The 24,218-nt window shown below is 43.4% G+C and overlaps 1 long non-coding RNA gene across 1 annotated transcript; it reads left to right on the top strand.

Annotated features, from left to right (window-relative positions):
* Positions 1 to 8,028: 8,028 nt before the first annotated feature.
* Positions 8,029 to 23,487, top strand: LOC124486692. The gene is made up of 6 exons (XR_006958292.1): positions 8,029 to 8,391; positions 10,730 to 10,767; positions 20,455 to 20,753; positions 21,193 to 21,435; positions 21,594 to 21,765; positions 21,881 to 23,487. It is a non-coding gene; the product is annotated as an uncharacterized LOC124486692 (long non-coding RNA).
* Positions 23,488 to 24,218: the final 731 nt, after the last annotated feature.

The following is a 24,218-nucleotide window of genomic DNA, read 5'->3' as shown; positions in this document are numbered from 1 at the left end:
CATTGGTTATCCAGACACACATTTTGTGTCACTGTGACAAAAATGTGTCACATATGACACACAGAAATTATCTGTTCACTTTGTATCATTTGCTGTTGTCACGGAAACATCAACAGTGAAATCAATGGAACCACTTCAGTTATGTAAGCTCTGGAGCGTGTCTTCACTCCATTTTTTCACCGCAGTCTCCTCAAATCATCCCATTGCCATGACACCTGTTGCCAAGTACCTCTGCTTCAAAATGCAGTGATGCTTGCCATCTGAAAGGAAATGAATGCAGAGTCTCATGAATGCCGTTTGACTACTCGTTGTCTTTACAAGTGACAAGTACACTTACAAGTTGGTGGAAGTTGCTGTGTTGGATGGGGAGAAGATTGTCCTAAGAGCCAGTCAGTCTGTGTTTATGAGGTTAACGTGTTTGTATGATATTGAACATCATTTACACAATGACACAATTAATATTAATAAATAAACCTCTCTGCTGTCAAGAGACACAACTGGAAGCGGAACAGGAAGACAGACATTCTTGATGTCACTTCCAGGCCTGTCTTTCTGTTAATTGACAGTGACAGGCTGGGTAGTCATGGGGTCTTTGTGTGAGACTAACTGAAATAGACCACAGCACTGACGTCAAGTTCTCACACAGCTGTGACTCTGACATGACCCGCACACCCCTCACCAGCTATCACATCCAATAAGAGGGGAGTCAGGTGGCTGAGCGGGGAGGGAATCGGGCTAGTAATCAGAAGATTGCCAGTTCGATTCCCGGCTGTGCCAAATGAGGTTGTGTCCTTGGGCAAGGCACTTCACCCTACTTGCCTCGGGGGGAATGTCCCTGTACTTATCGTCTGCTAAATGACTAAATGTAAACATAAATGTAAACAAGACCACATGTTCCAGTCTCATCTGTGCAGGTGGACCAATGTGCAGCTTTGGATGGAAAGCATCATGTTGTGCAGATTCCTGATTGACTCACTATCTTTTTATTCTCACTAATGAAAGAGAGAGAAGGACAGATGCGACCTGAGATCAAGTTCCAGATTCCAGTGACTCAACATGACATGCGGGCTCAGAGTCAGGACCTTAGAGAATTTTCTGAAGAACTTGATTCAACTGTGCTAATTTCAAAAGGCCCCATATAAACCCATATAAAGTTCAAATATGTTCTCCAGAGGGTCTTTGTCAGATCTTAAGTTATCAGGTAGCAGCCTCATCTGGAATTTCTCCAATGGAAGTTGTTTCTCAGCTACAAAGCTAGTCAAAAAAAAGCTGCAAAAGTGTGCTGGAAAGGCAGAACGCTTCACACTTTAAGCCCTGGTGTTAGGAGGATATTTTTCCTCAGCTGTCATTGAGTACGTTTTCTCTGGATGGAAGTATGACTCAGTTGATCTTGGAACCGTTCATGGATTTCAGTTGGTAAAAAATGTTTCAAGTCAAAGTTATCTGCATAATCTGACACACAGAGCATATCTGGGGGATTTGGAGGCTGTTCCAATTCAAATGTCAGAGTTCTTCCTCCCACCAACTTGACACCTACAGGGGGTTGAAAAGAGAGCCGGGGTGACTATGAGTCAGCAGAGATCTCTGTCTTTACTGGTCTCGATGCCCTTTCATCGATTAACCATCGGATGAGGAAAAGCTCACCAACTTCAGATGATGAACTAGCTTGGAGGGGCTACAGGGAGTGCGCATTTGATGGGAAGTGGGATGTGATGTGGTTGGGGGTGAGGTTGTGTCTTTGTCTGTGTGTGTGGAGGCACAGGCTTGTGCCTGTGTACGTGTGCTTCTCTGTGTGTGCGTATGAGTGTGTGTGGGGGGGATGGGGGGCAGGATTGTGTCTTTGTAAATGTGCTTGTGTGTGTACGTGTGTATGTGTGTATATACATATATAAAAAGGAATCAGAAGAGACGAAGAGAGGGGTGTGTTTTGGACGTGCTTGTATGAGACTGGATGCACGTTGAGTGTATGTTGTATTTCCACCCCCTGCCTTACCCCTGCCAGGTGTCCCCTGTAATTCTGAAAGTGAGTCATCATAAGTGCTGCATTCGTCGCTGCTGAAGCCCAATGGTGACGTTCACTGTATGATTCTGTTTCTATTTAAAAATCTCCTTTTTTACTGACAAATCTGTCTCTGCAGAAAAGAATAGAAGATTTTCTCTTGCCACCTATTAATAAATGAGACGCCACCGGTTGTATTCAGGCTGTCTGAGAGCTAATGGTGTGTAATTATGGCAACCAAGGGAGCTGAAAAGTGAGTAAGAAGGAGCAGAGCCATTTACTTCAGTCCGCAGCTGTAAACCCTGTGGAATCACACAGACATTTCAGGATACTTGAGGCCGAAAAACTGTGAACTGCACTCTGTTCAACAATGAACAGAAACCGAATCTTCCGGGTCGACTTGCTCCACTCGGGTCAGCTCGGACGCTCACGCCTGTGTGTGAGACACACAAACATGATACTTTGACGTCACCGGCGAGTGGTACTCGTGGCTTCTTGGGCCACTGTCCCTGGTGCTTGGAGGAAGCCACAATCGGAAGAGAAGGATGTTAATGCCATAACATATTTTTGAAAACCAATGTTCCTGATATATCTGACAAGTAACTGATCACACCACTTCCATGTCACAATAGCCAGGTCCATGAGAATCCAAGGCCTGCCCTGACTTTAACAGGACTTGAACATCTATTATATCTAGCTACGACAGCTAATAGCTCCCATTATTTCTTATGAACATGCTCAAAGGGGGGCTCACACTGGCTGGGATGTGGGACAGTAGATCATTCCATTTTAGAGTACTGTGTCTGAAAGCCTTGTGATCTGGTTTTAGTTGTAGCTATGGGCTACAACCATTCAATAGTTGTAGGGTTAGCACTGTAGCTGACCAAGGTCACAACTGTAAAACACTTGGATGGGTTCATTGTTAATACTGCAGTAACCCAAATGGACAACAAGTGTCAATTATATCATTTATATAAATGCACTAAATCCTAATATTTCTTGCATTAAAATGTCTCATGGTTCCTGTGAGAAGGCATTTCAGGTTAGTTGGTTCAGTAATAATAAAGCTTAACACTTTTCATAGGGCAAAAAATTCAATTTGCCTGCCAAAATTCTCAGGTGGCACGCCTAACAACAAACATGTCTGAAGGTGGTTCAGTATTGTCTTGCCTTTCTGACGCACTCACTAATAAAATATTATAAATAAGCTTTAGAGCTTTTGATCACTGTGAATGTCACCGCCAATCATATGATGGAAGATGCCAACCCTCTAACTTACGTATGAATGCATCAAAGTGTCATTCCATACTGCTGTGTCATACAAAAAAATAACATGGTGCATTGTAAAGCTTCTCTTTAAAGCTTCTTTCAACCAAAAAAAAAGCTTTTGAAGTTGTGTTCAACCCCATCCCACTTTTTTTTTTCTTCTCCCATCCTGTGTCGCTTTGTGTTGACTAAAGACATATGCGGCTCCACCCACCCTCCTTCCAAACAATTCGATCACCAACAGCACTGGTGTGTCTGTAGACTGCAGCCCCTTTAGGCAGATATTGGATACACACGCCTGGGGCATCAACAGACAAAGCAGCAGTGTGACTTCCAGAGTCTCACTTAAGCTGTTGTTTCTATAAGTGTGGGGCTGAGGGGGCATTCACCAGTTTTTTTCCACCCTAGCTAAATGTGGACAGGGGGAGGGTTCACCTTGAATGCATCGAGAGAGATGAGTGTTTCAACTCCCTGACGCGTGGATAGAGTGAAGAAGAGAAGATGGACCAGTGGGAAACACCAAAGACTCAGGGTGGATGTTTATCCCTTGACTCACGATAGAGAGAGATGAAGAGACAAAGAAAAAGAGACAGACAAACTGAAAAACCCATGCATACTTCTCCCCACAGGGAGATCATGTTTAACTCTGCCCACAACAGTTATAGGTCAGCTGTTTGAGAGAATCAAACTTATATTTCAAACCAACTCAGACCTCCCAACTACCTTTTAATGGCACTCTCATTCTCTTGCTGTTTTTCTCTGTTTTTCCAGCATTCTCACCTCTGTCCCTGGGGGCTTCACACCGTTCTCAGCAAAGCCACAACAAGCTGCCAACACCTTTCTGTGGTTTCCCTCATGTCAGTGAAACCAAGGAATACCAACAACACCAACCAGAGAGAGACTCCTGACTCTCTGCTGTTAAAATCTAACAAATGATTATCATTCTGTTCCAAATCTGTGAAAATAAGCCTAGTGAGTTCATGCAAATGGCTTGGCTGGATTCCATGCTTCGCTGGCATTTAGACAGAGCCGTCAAGCTAGCACAGGCCTGGTTTTAACAAAGGCTCGGTAAAATGTCAGTGTGTAGTTTGTAGACTGGGTGGTGGAGGAGATGCCTGGTCTACTCTGAACCCTGGAACTGGCCCCCAGCTCTGTGTTCTGAGGGTTGTGCACGGAGAGAGCGGTCCATTGGGGAGGCTCACAGACCCTGGTGGTGCCTGGCATTTCAGGGGAGATGTACATACACACACCCACACCCACCCAAAAGCTCAAGCATCTACCAATTGACACACACAGAAAGGAATGGGTCCTTGTAGCATGAAATAAACACCACATTTTCCCTGAAAAATATATTATTTGGGACTTTGACAGCACAGACGAATCCCGTCGAGCAAAAAAAAAAACTAGACAACTGTTATTATTATTTTATTTTTTAAATATTCAAAAACTGAAGAAAGATTTACAGAGAAGTTAGCATTGCTTATCCTCGCTATTCGTAATGTAACTGGCTATACTGAAAAGCACATAATAAATACTCCTTCAAGGTTGTTATTCAGCATAGTTTGATCTTACAGTATTATGATGGACCAAAGGCTTTCATGAAGGATTACTACATGTAACAGTATGATGTAACTGGAGGATTCAGGGTTGGGCTAGTAAACTTCAGAGAGAGAAACCAAACATCCAGTCCTTTATGTCCGTGCTGGAGTGGTGAAAGAGACATGACAATGAGAAAGCAGCACACAGATGTGGGCAGGGAATCTGGATCGAAGCTCGGGTAAGGGTATCACATGGGTTCATTCTGATTACCCAGTCAATGAATAGATCAATAGATCATTACTGATAATAGGCTGTCTGTCTCCACTTCCGCCAGCTAACCAAGTAGGAGAGGTTTCCATGGCAACCATTCACCTTCAGCCCTTTGAAAGCCTCTCAGCACACATCCGGTTATCTGGAACTGGCCCCCAGCTCTGTGTTCTGAGGGTTGTGCACGGAGAGAGCGGTCCATTGGGGAGGCTCACAGACCCTGGTGGTGCCTGGCATTTCAGGGGAGATGTACATACACACACCCACACCCACCCAAAAGCTCAAGCATCTACCAATTGACACACACAGAAAGGAATGGGTCCTTGTAGCATGAAATAAACACCACATTTTCCCTGAAAAATATATTATTTGGGACTTTGACAGCACAGACGAATCCCGTCGAGCAAAAAAAAAAACTAGACAACTGTTATTATTATTTTATTTTTTAAATATTCAAAAACTGAAGAAAGATTTACAGAGAAGTTAGCATTGCTTATCCTCGCTATTCGTAATGTAACTGGCTATACTGAAAAGCACATAATAAATACTCCTTCAAGGTTGTTATTCAGCATAGTTTGATCTTACAGTATTATGATGGACCAAAGGCTTTCATGAAGGATTACTACATGTAACAGTATGATGTAACTGGAGGATTCAGGGTTGGGCTAGTAAACTTCAGAGAGAGAAACCAAACATCCAGTCCTTTATGTCCGTGCTGGAGTGGTGAAAGAGACATGACAATGAGAAAGCAGCACACAGATGTGGGCAGGGAATCTGGATCGAAGCTCGGGTAAGGGTATCACATGGGTTCATTCTGATTACCCAGTCAATGAATAGATCAATAGATCATTACTGATAATAGGCTGTCTGTCTCCACTTCCGCCAGCTAACCAAGTAGGAGAGGTTTCCATGGCAACCATTCACCTTCAGCCCTTTGAAAGCCTCTCAGCACACATCCGGTTATCTTACTGTAGTCACGCTCACCGCTGCTACTCATGGTCACCGGAAGGCAGCCCAACGCTTTTACTTGCGTTGTTTTACTTGTATGCAGTTGTTAAATTTGATATTTCAGTTTACTAGAATTCAAGCAAAAAAATATATAAAATTGAGTAAAGATTTAATTGTGATTGAAAAAAGAAACCTAGCTGTTTCCTGTGTATATACCACCCCAGACCAATTCCCTCCTGCACCACCCCAACAGAGCCAGAACGACACATCCTAATGGATATCCTTTGTTTCTTTCAGCAGATGGCAAGGGAACAATACTTGGCTGAAAAGGACACAGGAAGAGTCTAGAGATTTTTGAAGATGTTTCAATACATTTTGTGACAAACAACTGCTGACTTTTCTGGTGCTTGTCCATTAGAATATGACAGAACGGAACAGGAGAGGTGTAAGTGGAACACCTGGCTGATGGTGTAGCAGCATCCTTACCTAGTTTTAAAGTCTGGTTCTCTATATCCTCGATGAGCTCAGAGCTCTGGAGTTGTTTTCAGACAGTCCTGTGCTCGTCACTCACCTGTGTCAGGGTTTGGCCTCTATTCTGATCCTTGCTGACAGATTGATGCTCAGAGAAGGGGAACACTGAGACACCCTGTGTTACTCGCTCTTCACATAATCAGCTGGTCAGTGTGACTCCCCCCTCTAACGGTAGTGTGTCTGTGTGTATGCATGGGTGTGTGTGTGTGTCCGTGTTTGTGCGAGTGTGTTTGTAAGTCTGAGCGTGTGTGTTTGAAAGTTTGTGCGTGTGTGTCCGTAGGTACGCTTACCAGTCCACTTGCAGATCCCCCTCATGCACTGACTCATGACTCAAGAGTTAGACCATGGATCTGGGCATCCACGTGGATTAGTGTCTGTGCAATGACTGTCTATGTACTGTATTGTGTCACGTGTACTGTGTTAGTTTCTAGAACGTTTAATGAAAACATGTCTGGGAAGGGTTTAACGGAGAAACTTTCAGCCTTACATGAGTCTAAGTCTAAAGACTAATTTCAACTGATTGTAATGCACTCCCCAAGATATGAAAAGCTTTTCCTACAACCTTTCAAAAATCCAATTCCCATATGGGAAAGCTCTTCTTTCTATTTGTACTGCTTTAGAGAACTTTTTGCACGTCACTTTAGATGACAGCCTCTGCTGAACAAATGAAATAAGAACTGCAAATGTCATTTGGAAATACTTCGTAAATCTTTTAGTTGTGCTTTATGAATATTTATACAGTACGGTACTTAGGAATGATTGGCTGGACCTGATGGACCTGATGTTTCCTGCGAAGATCACAATGACTCAATGAGAGACTTATTGCTCTTGTTGGTTATTTGTAACTGAATTAAAACTACTGTACTTGCTGTGTAATATATTTTTGCTGCTTGCTTTTTTCCACAGGTACACCCTTGCACTTTTTTGAAGTTCATGTTGTTAAATTGTTTAATTGTTACTTGTTCAACTACATGCTCTTATGGTTCTTCCCTTTGGAATTATTTCGTTTGCACATTGCATGCTTCATGTTTTGGCTACCCGCAATGTTTGGGGCTATCTCATTGTTATGATCATGGACCTATGCACTTTTGTAAAGCTCTCTTTTGGAAGTCGCTTAGGATAAAAGCGTCTGCTAAATGCATAAATGTAAATGTAATGTACAATTACAATGTAACAATTATTTTGCCACTGGTTTACAAATACATTTTTCAAGTATGGTAAACAAGTTATAAATATGAAAATCCAGTTCTTATCAACACACCTTGGTGAGATACATCCCCCCCTCTAGCCCTGGCCTAAGAACATGTCTGAGCATGGGACTGATACCTTGTCTTCTACTTCAAGAAACTCGCTCTACCTGAAAGCAACAACTAAGTAGAACGTTTTTTTTGTTTTTGTTCCAGGTTATTGTGTGTGTCGGGGACAACGTATGTGTCCATCTCAGAGATACAAAGGTTCCTTGTGGGCTGAAACTCATCGTAGACATGGCAAAATGGTTCTTATCAGATGGTTCTGTACAGATCTTAAGGTTCAAGACAGCTGCAAAACGACTCAAGACAAGAAGTTTCAAGAAGTTCACTACATTCTTAAAGAGGACATCTTTAAATCTTATCTCTTTTCATCTGTATTATTAGCACCCATGGAAAACGTAGTGATGTTCCAAGAATAGTAGACTGCTGTGATGTTATCTCTGAAGTTTGGGTATTGAAGTTACTATGAAGACAAGGGCTAGGCCTACCATGTATTTTGAGCATTTTTAGATGATTTGATGAGAAGATAAAGCCAGAAAGCCAGAATGGTGTCTCACATGAGGTCACCACTGTGACTATCCAAATCACAAGGTAGGTCTCATCACTCACTTATATTATCTCTCTCTCTCTCTCTCTCTCTCTCTCAAAGAAACTCCTCTCATAGTCCCAAAGATCTTGCAACAGCTCATGTATATCCAGGTTTGTATTATGTAACACCTGGAGGTTTTTCCATGTATAAATGACTATATGCTTTGTAAACATAATAGCATACTGGTGTTCTCTTTGTGTGAGAACAATAATTAGCCTGATTGATGATGTGTCAGTCCACATTTAATGATTAGTATTTTTTTCGAGGATGTTCAAGCACGTATATGCATAAGCCTTCCATATGTATGAAAATATAAAAAATGTATCAAAAATATAAATGTTTTATTATCTGCCATGAAGGGAGTGTATGAAAAACATTTGAACCCCTTTTTTGTCACCGGGCCATATGTCAGCATGATAGCAGGCTATCGCTGCGGCATGGCAAGTTAGGAAGTATAGAGCAAACTGTCCCCTATTTTACGTCTTCCAGCCGTCCCCACCTAACAATGCACCTTGCAGCCCACTGTAATGCAGTCTGAACTGAAGTCTGCAGCAAACTTTGTATTCCCTGTGGCTCTCTCAGGTCTACTGTGTTCGATTTTCTCCCATCAGCCCAGTGTGTGAGTCAGTGTGGTGGCTGTGAAGGCACTGGCTTAATCAGCTGGCCGCAGGGGGGCCGGGGAGAAGGGGGGGTTAGGGGGGGGGGGGGGGGTTAGGGTTAGGGTTAGGGTTAGGGTTAGGCGGGTGGACTGGCAGTTAGGTTTGAGTACAGTGGAGTGGGGAGCTAGAGTAGTTAGGGAGAGGGAGGGGACAGGAAATCAGAGTCAGAGATGACGCAGGAACCACGCTGAAAACACTTCTGATCTGCATGCTTACTGTCAGAGCTCTCCTGCTGCTGCCATAACCAGAGTTCGATACAGCACTCAATAGCAATAGCAGAGCACAGTTATTTGGTGTGTGTGTGTCTGTGTCGTCTGTGTGTGTGCCTGTGTGCTGTTGAGTGTGTGTGCATTTTAGGTTTAGCGACATGAAAGACAATTACATTTTTGCTAGCTTGGTTTTAGCCTTGTGAAATAGGAAATTACAACAATTAAGGTCAGTCAAATTGACGCAAGGGTCAATCTCAACTCATCTCTTTTTGTGGAATCCGACTATGTCCAATGTCATGCTTCGGCGACTGCTTCTATGCCTCTATTTCAAGTCAAACACGCTGTGCGGTTGTACGATAGAACACTGTTATATAAGGATATCTAAGTCAGACTGGGACTTATTATTAAGAGGTAGAGAGTTCCTCAACTGGAACACTCTAGGGACTCAGACAGCTTTTTTTAAACTCTTGTCTGCTACTGACTGATAAAGCCTTTCTTTAAATTACTGCTTATTATTCTCTCATGGAACACCCAGTGACAAGGTTTTATCCATTATCTAAACCTGAGAGTGGGGAGCGGAACAGAGCTGATATAAAAGCAGAAAGCCTCTTCTACATTGGCATGATTGCTCACAATCCAATAAAACACATTTAAAAAACACTTTTATCAATTAATCGTTTCCCCCCTCATTTACAGTTCATTCATCAAACGCGCCTGCTAATGACTCAGCATGCAGTGAACAACAGCAGGAATGGTGCTTGAAATGTCGTTTTATATTATTCAAATCCTCCTCTTGCGTGCACCAGCATCTCTTGGCAGCTGTCTGTAGGTGGTACAGATAGTAGCAGTGCTGCTGCCTGGCTGCGAGAGTGGGTGTGGGATCACACCTTTCCTTCCTACAGGAAATCCAGGAAAGGGCTGTCTGTCTACGCACTGGCTTTTCTGTGGGGGCTTACATTAAGAACAACCAACCTCGACTGAACAGGCAGGCCCACCATATCCTGAAGTAATGAGCTGTGGACCTAATTCTTGTTCTGACTATCTCTCTCTCTCTGTCTGTTTTCCTCTTGCCTCTTTATTTCTTTCTGTCTCTCTCTCTGTTTTTTCTCACTGTTTCTAAGTCCAGTTCGATACACTTTACTGACATTAAAGATTAAGTGTAACAGTGTTGCTAAAGCAGTTCACAACAGGACAAACTGCATAACAACTCAATTTTAATATTTCACTCTCCCTGTCAAGTATACACAATCAATGTTGCTTTCAGTAATGGTCACGGTTTTGCTACACTCCCTCTTTTGCTCTCTCACAAAATAGTGTGCACACTCTGACCAATGGGTGGAGTGGATTTCACTCTTTTCCTCAACAACAGGAAACAGAAGGTTTCATGGATTGGCTGGTGGAGGCAGCGGGTGAGGAAGTGGCACGTGATGAATCTGGTGATTTTACTCTATTGTCTCTGTTTTTGTCAACAGGTGCACTGTGCCCTCGGTGGAATAACAACAACTTGTGTGTGAGTGTGTTTACTTGATCTGTGTTATTTTCATTTGTCCACATCCAAATGTGTTACTTTGTTTGCCCAAATCTTGCTGACTTTACTAAGATCAACATCATGATCCATGCAGGTCATGTGACAACCTTCCTATTCTTCCCTATGATCACAGTGTATCAAAACTGATAACCGAGAATTTGAATTAAAGATTAATACAAGGAAAATTGAACATAAAAACGTAAACCTGAATTAAGAGAATAATTAAAATTCATGGAGCAGAAATGCCACCAGGTGAGTTGGCAATGGAGTGAGATGAAACAGCTCCCCTATTGTACACAGGTGGTTGGCTAACCTCATGGTTTTGGCTTTCACTTTGCAGCCAGAACCACAATGTTTTGTTATTACTCTGCCATTACATGACATCAAACATGTCCAAGGCACTATCTAGCAGTTCCTTGTCAGAAACAAGATAGTCAGAGCAAGCATAAACCCTGAATTGTGACTGAGGCACGCAAATTCCCTGGAAATCATTGCACATAAGGACAAAAGAAATGTCAAGGGGAGGGAGGTATTTGTCATAAAAAAAATATATTTATATATTTCACAGACATGTAATGTCAACAAAACTAACAAACTATTGAAAGTAATCAGTAGCGAGGTTGTCCGCCCGGCCTGGAAGGACAACTTACTGGAGTACAAGCAAGTCCTCATCAGGCCCAGCGTAGAATACTGTTGATTAGAAAGAACCAGCACAACGCTAAATTCCTATTTGATACCATTGCAAGACTCACAAAGAAAAGTACATACGGTGTTAGTACAGATCTCTCTCCCAATGATTTTCTAGAATTCCTCAACCACAACATCTATGCAATTAGGGACAAACTACAGACCATCCCTGAATCAATGGCCTTGAACATCGAATCTTCCTCTATACCTAGCGTGACGCTATGTAACGGACGTGGCCACGCTCCGTCACTACAAGGCGCCGTTCGCCACTCGCTGGGCTCGAACGCACGACCTCTGACTTGCCAAGCGCGACCACTACCAGCTACGCCAAAGAAAAGCTAGCTATTCTTTGACGCGGGTAGCCCATTACATACCTGAGGAGTGAGTTTCACAGGTTCACACCCGTTACATTCACCCCTCTGAAATTCACCCCGGCAGTTAGCTTGTGCTAACCTCGTGAATCCGGGTCATGGCACCAATGTGACGGTATGTAACGGACGTGGCCACGCTCCGTCACTACAAGGCGTTGTTCGCCACTCGCTGGGCTTGAACGCATGACCTCTGACTTGCCAAGCGCGACCACTACCAGCTACGCCAAAGAAAAGCTAGCTATTCTTTGACGCGGGTAGCCCATTACATACCTGAGGAGTGAGTTTCACAGGTTCACACCCGTTACACAAGCAGGCTGCATGTTGAGGCTCTCACCCACTTCAAATCTCACCCAAATCTCTTTGGAAGCATCCTTAAAGCTGATAGATTAATCGAAACCCACCAGTTGCCTTCTAGACCCCCTTCCTACCAAACTTCTTAAGGAACTCCTCCCTATTCTTGGACCACCCATGTTTAGTATTATTAATGAATCTATCGTAACTGGCCAAATCCATGACAATTTTAAACAAGCAATTATTAAACCCCTACTTAAAAAACCAAACCTGGATCCCGGTGTAACAGGCCATAGTATACCCCCCATTCCGGACTATACCTGGGGTTAAAGTGGCCTGGGCTAAATTATACCCTGGGTATATTGTGGCCTAGGCCAGATGATACCCCCATGATATCAGTAGTGTTGAGTGATATACACAAGAAATACATCATTCTCATGGTTTACCAAACAAAGTGGAGGAGCAAACATTATAAAGGTGTGAACAGAAGCTCTTCTAAACCATTTATTTTGTGTGCTCTCTCTTTATGTTCTCTATCTCTTTCATTTGAATAAGCAAAGATTTTCTGTCAATTAGATTTTGTCACAGTTTTTTGACAGTGAAAGTGAGGAGAATGTGTCTGAGAAAGGTTGATAATATTGAGGAGGACACTGATTATGATGCATTCCTGCATGAATGAGTTTCCTAGTGTTGCCCCTCCTGTTGTCTCTCAACCATCAGCAAACCCATTACCTTCCAAAAATGGAAAGTAATCATGGTCCCGCTCCCCACTTGAACGACAGATGGACGCAATGCTGCTTAAGTCATCAAAATGGTTCCAGGGCCCATTAAATATGCTGTCAACCAAATCCAAGACATAAAATCAGCATTTGAGCTTTTCATTACACCATCAATTGAAAAGAATATACTTCAAATGATAAACTTAGAGGGTAGAAGTGTGTATGGGGATGGTTGAAAATACTTCGATGTGCCTGACTTGCAAGCCTCCATTGGGTTGCTAATTTTGGCAGGAGTCTACAAGTCAAAAGGAGAAGCAACAGCAAACCTTTGGAATACTTATAAATGTTATAAATTACAAAAATCTATACTAAATATTATAAAACAAAGATTTGATGGGGATTTGAAAATGTGTCCATAGTAGTGCAATATATTCTGGAGGTTTAAATTAGCTGGGGTCTAATTGACCCCAGTGGGTAATTTCTTTATCAGATTTGAGGGTAACACAGTTCTACAGTAAACAACTGCACCTTTATTTATCATAAGAACAAGAGCCCATGTCCTTTGTCCAAATACATTTTGATTTGTTTGGAAATACATAACCATGGTAACTATGGCAGAAAGCTAGCAGTTGACTGTTTGTTATGTTTAGCTATATTGACATTTGCTGGCACACATTGTCCCAGGTACTTGGTAATCAGTGATTTGGTTAGTTGCTGTTTCTCATTGCCTCCATTAGTCGAGTACGTGACACAGCATACCATGTTCTACAGGCCAATATGGAGCTGATGAGTCAAACTGAGAGATGAAGGGAGGAGAAAGTGAGGGATAGAGAAAGAGAGAGAGTGAGAAAGGGAAGGAAAGAGAAAGAGCAGTGAGAACATTTACATTTAGTCATTTAGCAGACGCTCTTATCCAGAGTGTCTTACAGTAAATACAGGGACATTCCCCGAGGCAAGTAGGGTAAAGTGCCTTGCCCAAGGACACAACGTCATTTTGCATTACCTGGAATTGAACCGGCAACCTTCTGATTAATAGCCCGATTCGCTAACCGGTCAGCCATCTGACTCCCAGAAAGACATGCATACATACAAACATAAATACTTACAATACATGTGACAGGCAGGCAGGCAGTCAGGCAGGCAGGCAGGCAGGCAGGCAGGCAGGCAGGCAGGCAGGCAGGCAGGCAGGCAGGCAGGCAAGCATGTTTTGAAAGAGCTTGTTTTCAGTGGTTGTTGATAGCCTTGAATGGACTTCATGTGATAAAGGGAGATTGAGAGGATGCATGGTGTGTAGCAACCCAGGGTACTAGAAGGCCCGATGCACAATGAAACAGGACTTTAATAACGGATGTCAGGGTAAGGGTAGTGGGACAAACTTTAAATCAGGGTTCTTCCTGTCCAGGTTCTGTTGGCCTTCATGTGGTATGGTCTTGCGGGAGTTAAAATCTGAGCGAGAGGTATTTTTCCAGCCATTCTTTTGCTGAACAACGCTCCTCCAAGATTGTCTCTCTGGTCTTTTGTTCCTCCTTTTTTCTCTCCATGCAGCCTCGGGCTGGCTCCCTTTTATGCCCTCCCCTAATCACCTGATGTGCTGCAGGTGTGACCAGGGCCATGTGCCAAGTGGCTGCAGCACTTCAACAGGCAGATAGACCCCTTCTATCACCTCCCCTAATCTAAGCCTATGGACCTGCCCTCTGTGCTGGTTTACAATCCCTGATGGTTCCATCTGTCTCTCAGCATTGACCTGCATACATGTAGCATGTATGCTCTCTCTCTCTCTTTGTCTCTCTCCTCATCCCCCACTCTTTTTGTCTCCCCTCCCCCTCTCTCTCTTACAGACAGTCCCCTTTAGTCCTAAAAGCTTTCTAGGGACAAGATGTTTTGTAAGTAAAGTAGAGAGAGAGAGAGAGAGAGAGAGAGAGAGAGAGAGAGAGAGAGAGAGAGAGAGAGAGAGAGAGAGAGAGAGAGAGAGAGAGAGAGAAATGAGAATGAGAATGAGAATGAGAATGAGAATGAGAATGAGAATGAGAATGTGGAGGAATCCCATGTTAACCAACGTTAAATCATTGTCACATACTTTAGATTCTCCAAATGTCCGTCATGCTTTCCTCCTAAAACTGGTTTCCTTACGAGAACTGTTGTGTCATGCTTCCAAACAAGGGTGAAATACTCAATCAAACATTGGGGGGGCAGCTGTGGGACTTTCTGTGTTGGGCTTACCCCATCTTACCCATATACATTCACTCACAATGTCAGTTAAGAGCTATTAATGTCAGTCTGGTGTCCTGTACCTTAAAACATGTTAAATGAACTATACTCTGTTAATAATGTCTAATATCCAGAAACTTTTTACTTTTTTAGATGTAAGCTGCTCAAGTCTCGTTCATTTTTGGCCACTATACTGCAAAATACAACAGCAACGCAATTCCATAGGGATGAAACTGATGAAGGATGAAAGAACAAATGGCAGGACTCTAAAATAACTTGCTAGATAGCCCAATTCAGAGAACAGGAACGTAGCCCAAAACACCGTCAAAGCTTTGGTACGTTTGACAAGCCTGTCACTGACTGCTATTCCAGTTTGCTGTAAAGCAACATGCTAGCCTGTACAGGTTGCTGTCGGCTAGCTTGTCAAAAGTGGATACAAACTGCATAGTATTGAAATCGAAATTCCCACAAATTCTACAATTCAAAATCATAGTGTAATTCACTTAGTCGTTATATCAGGGATTATGTTAACAAAAAACTGTATATTTACCATCCATAAATATGTGCTAAACGTTAGTCTGATGTCGCGCTGCTAACTCACTCATTGACTTATAAGGTATAGGGAAAACATGACATGGAGAAATTTCGTTAGTGTAAGGCAAGTCAAATGGATTTGGGAAATGGACTGGCTGGGATTTGATATTTTCGGAGCTGGAAAGTAATACGTAGGCTAGTAGCAGGGTCGGACTGGGATCGCAAAAAAAGCCCTGGACTTTGAAACAGAGACCGGCCCATCCCCCCCCCCCCCCCCCTTCACTTTCTCCCTCACCTTCTTTTTCCATACTTGTCTCTGTTTCTGCATCTGCTATTTGATGTAGCAAAAGAACAATAATCAGTTAACTATATTCAATAATGACAATCAATTCAACAAACACATTTCCATAACCCTGTTATCAGACTAACTCTATTGTGTACAGATTTAGTGCTGCACCTGACATAGTCTCTCCACTGGACCCTGTCACCACAGCAGCCTCCATCTCTTGCCCTGTGTCACCTGTGGCTGCTTTATTACACAGAACAGAAAATCAAGACAATCATATTTGAGCCACATTGCACATTTATTATTTAAAGTCAAAAAACATGTTGTGCATATTTAGATGAGTGCCGTCATTTATTTTACTTCATTTAAAACGTATAGCTTATATATTGGCTAACAGTACTAACAAATGTATAATGTTTTTAGAAAAATTAAAACAATATGGTTTGGATTGATATTTTAATTTTCGAAATGTCGAAAATACAGCTGCTTACAGCTGCTTGCACCTGGCGCCTCTTTTACAGCCTCATCGTCGGGCTGCAAACTGTCTTCCGTCTTTTGACGGCCTAAACATTTATTCTATACTTCTACATCGTGCAGCATTTGCTTGCAGTGTCCGTTGTGTTTTTTATCTCTAGCTTTTTCAGCGCCACCTTTTTCTCCTTTTCTTTTCCTTTCCATTTCGATTCCATTTCTTTGCTAAAGAACCAACGATGTTAGCTAAATAGCTCCAACAAATTAGCTGTACCCGAAAAACAATTGATTTTTGACCAATCGTGATTTGTAAAATGGACGGACAAGTGCACCGTTCAAGTTTACGTGGGGAAATGCCTACCCCTACCCTTTGGATTTTGGATCGCTCCATTTAAACAGTTGCTTGGTTTTAAGGCCGTCCTCAAGTGAGCGTAAACTATTAGGATATTTTTTTCTTCAATAGTGCCGTGGCCGTAGCGGCTGTTTGTTTGACCGGCCGTTCGGGAAATCTCCCGAGTCTCCCGATGGCCAGTCCGACCCTGGCTAGCAGTCATCGATATTGCCCGCATAATCATACAGTTTAACAAATTGAGGGGGACAAATTGTTCTTCTTTGAATATTAGGGGGACATGTCCCCCTGTCCCCCCATATAGTTACGCCCTTGCCTCCAAAACATTATGACTCCAGTTTTGCAGCCTAAAAGAAAAGTGCCCCGATAATTTGAAGCCATGATCAGCCGTGTTGAGAATCCAAGCCCAAGTTACTGAATTAAAATGGCAAATAAAAGCCACAAGAATGTAGATTTGAACTGGGTTCATGAAATGTGGTCAGCGAGGTCAAAAGAGTTGCCAATCAATGGTTAATGTGTGTCACTACTAAGCTGTCAGAGTGTTACTGTGAAAGTAGCAGCAGTACTGGGGCTGAGATCACAGGGGCGAGTGTGAAGACAGGCTTCTTCTTCAGATCTGCAATCTGAGGAATCTAGCCCTGTGGGCTGTGAATCATTCACAGTCTGCCATGAAAGGGCTGCATGCTGCAGAACAAACACGGATTATACAGTTTGTGTGTGCGTGTGAGTGTGGAGGTTTATGTGTGTGTGTATGCGCACATGCATGTCTGTGTCTCTGCACGTCTGTAAGTGTGGGTGTGACTGTGTGTGTATGTGTGTGCAAGCTTATCTGGGTCTCTGGGTCTCTGTACACACATGTGTATGTTCAAGTGTGTGCCTGTGTGAATGAGTGCATGTGTGTGTTTATCTGAGGGCATGTGTATGGGTACGTGTGTGTGCATGTGTGTGTGTGTGTGTGTGTGTGTGTGTGTCTGGCCAGACTTCATCTGAAACCTGTACTACCATCAGACTCCTTGATTCTACATGGGGTATGATGTCATGAAGTCAGTCAGTTCTGTCTGAGCTCATCCTCATCAGTGGGAACCCCTAGGTAGGGATCCTTTCATGATGAGCAGGAGCATACAACTTGACCTTTTCATGATAGCTCTTCTCATGGGAAAGGGCAGCGTTCCTGAGCTCCTGAGACAGAAATACAGATTCATTTGCAGAGCTGTTTACTGTCACTGCCATCTGGGTTATTGAGACCCTGCAGATTTTAAAGGAAGAGAGAGTTTTGTGCTGGTCTCACCCTGTAGAGGTTTCACAGCTTTGAATATGCAGCTTGTCTCTTCTAGAGAGTATCTTCCTGTCAGGGATCTCTGTGTTCTGTAAAGGGGGTGTGAAGCACTGAGTACACTCAAAACTGACTACAGCAATGCCAATGAAAAATCTAGAATTATGTTTGGTAACTGACAGGGAAGGACTGTCAGTTGGACAGAAAAGAAAGCATTCCTATGAACTCTAAGACATGGGAATCCTATAATAACAAGTAAAACAGGCGCATGCAGTTGTGTTGTGTTGTTGGGTCTTGCTTTGCCATGTGACGGAGAGGCTATGGTGTTGTCAGGGTATGATGTGTTGTATTGTCTCGGCTGCTCTCAAGGAGACGGGATGGGCCACAGCAGGGCGGAGACAGTGACAGAACACATTACAGCTGTAATGAAATCTGTCTTCTCCGACGGCAATCCACTCAGGGATGGTTTGCTTTGTGGTACTGCAACCACTTACCAAGGGTATGGCGAGAGAGAGAGAAAGAGAGAGAGAGAAAGAGTCAGTCAGACAGACAGAGAGGGAAAGAACGAGAGAGAAAATGAAAAAGTGAGTGAGAGAAATGGAGTGTGTTATTGTGGGTGAGTGTGTATGTGAGTGTGTGTGTAATAATATGAATAAAGCATGCTACCAGCCAGCTCTGCTCCACCCCAGCGGTTCTGAGGGGTAGACAGCCACGGGCCCACTGCGCAGACGGTCTGTGGATGAACAGAATACTAATGCACATCAGGGGGGAGGAAGGCGAAGAGAGGGGGTGGAGAGAGCCAGTGTGGAGATGAAGAAAGAGAAGAGTGCAGGGAGGAGAGCGCAGATAGAGAGCCAGCCTGGTCAGAAACACAGAGAGGAAGAGAAGGAGAGAGAAAGACAAAGAGCTAATTGTCATTGGAAATGTGACTTGTGGACAGGAGACAGTTAGGAGCATTTTACCATGACTTGAATAAAAACCGAAAAGGGTGTTGGGGAAAATGAATGCAAAAGGGAGAGAAGGAATGAAAAATGAAAAGAAAAACGTTGTGAGCCTTCTCTGTCATCAGAATGCTTCTACAACAGTCCTTGATAAGCACAACACCAGTTAAAGCTCTGACACAGAATTCCTTCCACCTTCTCTGTGGTTGACCCCTTCACAAAAGACGGAGAATATGAAGTTTATTCATGAACAATAGACATGAAAGTGTGCCACAGAGAGAGGACATGCAGTGGTAAAGGCAGGTGGTTGACATAGGGAAACAAGGCAAATATCCAACCCCCCCCCCCTCCCCCCAACACTCACACAGACATACAGACAACAGAAGCTTTATCTATCTGGTGTCACACATTTTAAGCATTCCTTTACAAATCATGGGGCACGCCTCCAATGGGAAAGAAACACCCTTTTGACATTTTGCAACAGATTAAAAAAGATGAGCTTGTTTATCGGCCATTCTCCGAAACGTCATCTGTGCATTCACAGAATGTGTGCCAACAGCATTCTGCTAACATCTGAGGGCTTGGTCTCTACTCGCCAGTCATTCACAACAATTTCCAACTGGCTAAGCAAGGTGGCAAATCTTTTGTGGCGACTTCAGGTACACCTTGTCGTACTGTCAAATTATTTTCATCTCTCCACCCTATGATCATATTAATGTTTAGGTTTTTCGTTACATTTTCACCACTTCAGGTGGTGTGGATGTTGCTGTGACTGCACTCGTCTCAGAGGACACGCTTGGTCGCACGGCCTTTGTATACAATTTGGCCGCAAGCAAAGGTCCCTTCTTTCTGTATCAGGGACCACGTTTAGAGACGTGACATAACCCTGAGGAACAAAGAATAGCAAATGCTCTGTTCTTCACTCCCTGTTTTGTCCAGGCCAATCAGAGGTTTCTGAGAGCTGGTTTGAAAGTCAGATTTATGGTAATGAGCCGTCCTTTGAAAGGATTTCAAAGACTTACGTATTCACATCCCAGCGAGGGGGCAGAATTTTATAGCAGAGTATTTACATGCTAAAGCACAGCTGGTCCATAGTGGCGATGCAAACGTAAAAGCATGTTTCCTCCAAGCTTGTGGAGGTGCAGTTGTTAGCAGGGTTGTTTACCTTGAGTTTACCTAATGTTTACCTTGTGTCACTAACTAAGTGTTCCTTACCTTCAGCTCAAATTGTCTCTCAGTAAAGACTCGCAAAGCTCTGTAACCTTAGGTTTTACAGAATCACTGCATTCAGACATTCAGGAGGACTCAATACTCCCTAGTGACAAACAAAAGTGATTGAAATTGAATGATCAGTCAACAACAACAAAAGTCAGATATGGCTCTTTGCATCAAGCTATTAGAGAAATGGAGATTGAAAACCAGGAGCTGGATGGAACATGTTGTGAACCGATAGCGAACCAAGCAACAAAGATCCACTAGCCGGCATCATCCATCAGCAATGCATATTCACACAGTGTCTCTGTCTTTTCACGCCTGGAGCTTCGGATGGGAAGTGATGTCATTGGACCTACTGGAGCTTTTTGAAGATGGGAGCGACCACCTTGCGGTGTGCAAGAAGGAAAGTGAGGAGGCTTATCGTGAATTAACAAATTGGCAGGTCCATTCATTCATTGTGCAGCTCTCTGCGGTTCTCCTGCAGGTATCCATGGTAACAATGTCGGACGTGCTCGGAAAAGGTGATACTGGGACACGTTTCTCCCACCAACCCTCCATACTGGCTAACGACTGAGTCATAGCTGGAGCTGCAACACCACAGCAGGAGAGGTGCTGGAGAGGAGGTATCAACGCAGCCCCCTCCCTCCATCCCTCTCTCGCTCTTTATCCATCTTTCTCTCTATCCATCTGTGTATCAGTGCCTGTGTCTCTCTCTGTCTGTCTGTCTGTCTGTCTGTCTGTCTGTCCGTCTGTCTCATCTGTCTGTCTGTGTGTTTCTATCCAGCTGACAGCCTGTTCACCTATCTGTCGTTCCATCTGTCTCACTCTTGTCTGTATGCATGTATGTATGTATGTATGTATGTATGTATGTATGTATGTATGTATGTATGTATGTATGTATGTATGTATGTATGTATGTATGTATGTATGTATGTATGTATGTATGTATGTATGTATGTATGTATGTATGTCTCTGTCACTAACTTTTCTCCATAATAATAATATGTATAATAACAGGAGTGCTGCATGGACATGTACCAATTTTTTCTCTCCCTCTGGCAGAGGCAGCTGTCTCCCGAGGAGGCGGGTGTGTGTGTGAAGATGAGACAGAGCTGGGGCTGTGTGTAAAGGCCAGAGTACCACCACCGCCCACTCCGCTCGGAGCCTGCGGCTCCATTTCACACAACACACAGCTCAACAGTCAGGCTGTCAAACTTCCACACAGCACTAACCACCCCTGTCCCATGTGGCGGCTTTACACACGCACGCACATGTGCGTGCACATGCACATGCGGGCGTACAAACGTAAGTACACACACACACACGCAGACACTCACCTCTGCTCAAAGTTTGTTAGTTACACTCAAATAATTCCGGATGCGGACAAACATGTGTACTCTCTCTCTCTCTCTCTCTCTCTCTCTCTCTCTCTCTCTCTCTCTCTCTCTCTCTCTCTCACTCAGATACACACCAATACCAATACATACTCTGCTGCCCTTGATGACTGCACTGGCCTCTCATGCAGACAAGGAGTGACATGTAATCACAGCTCGAGGAGGCCCAAACAGTGCTGTGGTCCCCATTTCCAGGGAGGAAAACACTCCACATCACTCTCTTTTCTCCCATCTTTGAAAGGTTACATCACTCCACGATTCTCTTCTTTCTTTCGCAAGCTGAGGTGATGCTTCTCATGACTGGTTGTACGCAAAGCCAGACACTTGGACTCTGATTGACTTAATTTGCCTTCCAGAAAACAGGTTGAAAACAGGCTGGTAGCAGAGCCGAGCCTGGTGAGGATGGAGGAGGCCGGTGGCAGAACCGGGCCGGGGTCCAGGCATTGAACTCAGGGTGTGGCTGAGAATCCTCCATTTGTAATTGAAAACGGGGAGTTTGCAGGTTTGGTCACATTCCTTAGTGCTTTGGCTGGTCTGATGCATATGAGTTGATTGGAGTGAGGGAGGAGTCCCGGACTCGCGGTGCGCTGTATTCCTACCAAACTTCAGTTACATCTATATCCATGATGTGAATAGTTACATAATATTAAGGGAGATTAAAGTCAAATTTCCAAGATAAGCATCCACGTAATTCAAAGTGTTGTAAACGACCACTTTACGTAAAATGCAGCTTTGTCTATTTTCTTACACAGATAGGTCAGGTTGTGACAGAACAAAATCAAGTTGCTTCGTACACCAACATAATAAAAACATAAGAGCTGTATGACTAAAGATGATTGACGTCTCAGAATTAAACAGTGACAGATTGTGACAGTGTGAAAATAGTTACATTTCAATGCAGGGTGCCAGGTACATGGCTTCCATGATCCTCCCCAGAAGCAGTTAATTGCTAAATTATAATTCAACTTCCTCTGATGACTCAATGCCTAGTGGTAAAGAAATGTGGAGACAATGTTGTCTGTACAACGTGAAAAAGAGAGCTTATTAATGGTTTGAACTTTTGTTTCTCAGGTATTGCCAGAGAACATCTTGTTTTTCTTCCAATTTTCTCACTTGCCTCACTTCCTGATGACCATATACAGTATGTGGGAAATAATACGTACAAGCAAGTTAACTCTATGGTGATACAGACAACAATTACGCAAATGCAACTGTAACTACTACAGGTACACTGTACAGTACATCATGTCCAAAAAATTAAGTAAATTACAGATAAAGCTCCACATATGAATATAATGTGTCAGTCCAGTTAGTTCCTGTTTCCTCTAAACACACTGGAAGTTTGTCTCAATGCTGACTAGAAGGGTTCAAAGTCATTTTCTACACATGAAAGGAAAACCTTTTGGTAGTGCATCAACATTTCCCTTCCTCCATGGTTAAATTGTTACCTTGGAAGTCCTGGAGAAAAATAGGGGAAATGTTGTTTATGACTAGCTTCAAAACACATGATGTCATCACTCTGCGGTGGCTCTTTGTTTCTGTCAAGACAGCTGTTGCTTAGTGTAGTTCTGAGGGCTGACTGTGGAGAGCCCCTCACACAGGTAGAGGAGAGGGACTCCCAAGGGAGGGGCCGCACACTGCTACTTTCACAGCATTGTTTGCTTTTCCAGCTGCCTGCAGTCGATGAAAACATGGCCCCTCCTCTTCCTCTCCCAACCCCCATTCTCCCTCCTTCCCTCTATACACTCGTTCTCCTTCCTCGACCCCTCACATCCCTGGAAGAAACGCAACATTTGGCCTCAAAGTCTAACCTCACCTATTGTTCACCGGCCAACGCTGACATTGTCAGGCATTGCCACGGAGAATGACGTTGGAATTTAGCTAGCCAATAAACAACGGGAGAGGAAGCTTGCTCTGTTTGTTTTGTGTTGAAAACTCATACACAGTCTCACAGTATAGTCATACACACTCTCTTACACATACTGTTTATACTCCACTGTGGACGAGTAAATGTTTCAAGCCAGGTCATTTGTGTTTGTGGAGTGCATGCAATGCTGACTATCACAAGCGTAGAGGAAAGTCTTGAGGAAGTGTGTGCCTGGCCTGAAACAGTGTGTGTTTCTGTGTGACGGTCTTCCATGTTGCCTCCATGTTCTCCACTTGCCTCTCATAACATGAAAAATGATTGGTTGGCAGAAAGCCAAATGCTACAAGAGCAACTGAACACAGCCTTATCCTGTTTTGTTTGACCTCAGCTGTGGAAGAGATAAGAGAAGCCATGCTTGGAAAGGCAGGGAGAACAAGTAGGTTTACCATGTGCACACTTGTTCTTTGGGCTCTATGTCAAAACCATCCACCATCTTGTATCATGGGGCGTAGAAGTGGTGATCACTATGTCACCTGGCAAAGATTCAAACTTTAACTGTAAGTTATCGAAAGTGTCCCTATGTGAGCAGGCATTGCTACATTCCAGCGTCTTATGGAGGCTTGTGACACCATTCCATCAAGTCCACATACTGAGACTGTCATCATGCCCCAGCAAAACACCCCATGCTTGTCAAATATGTAAGACCTCTAAATTCCATTATGTAATAACTGAGAACTATCTTATGGTGAGTCATAAGTTTCAGTATATTTGAAGCATATCGATGAGATAGATAACAAGGGCTTTTTGGTGAGTTTATTTATGACAAA

The sequence above is a fragment of the Hypomesus transpacificus genome, chromosome 24 (assembly GCF_021917145.1).
Source record: "Hypomesus transpacificus isolate Combined female chromosome 24, fHypTra1, whole genome shotgun sequence".
Taxonomy (NCBI): Eukaryota; Metazoa; Chordata; class Actinopteri; order Osmeriformes; family Osmeridae; genus Hypomesus; species Hypomesus transpacificus.
Note: the sequence above shows the minus strand (reverse complement) of the source record. Positions and strands in the feature narration are given on the sequence as shown.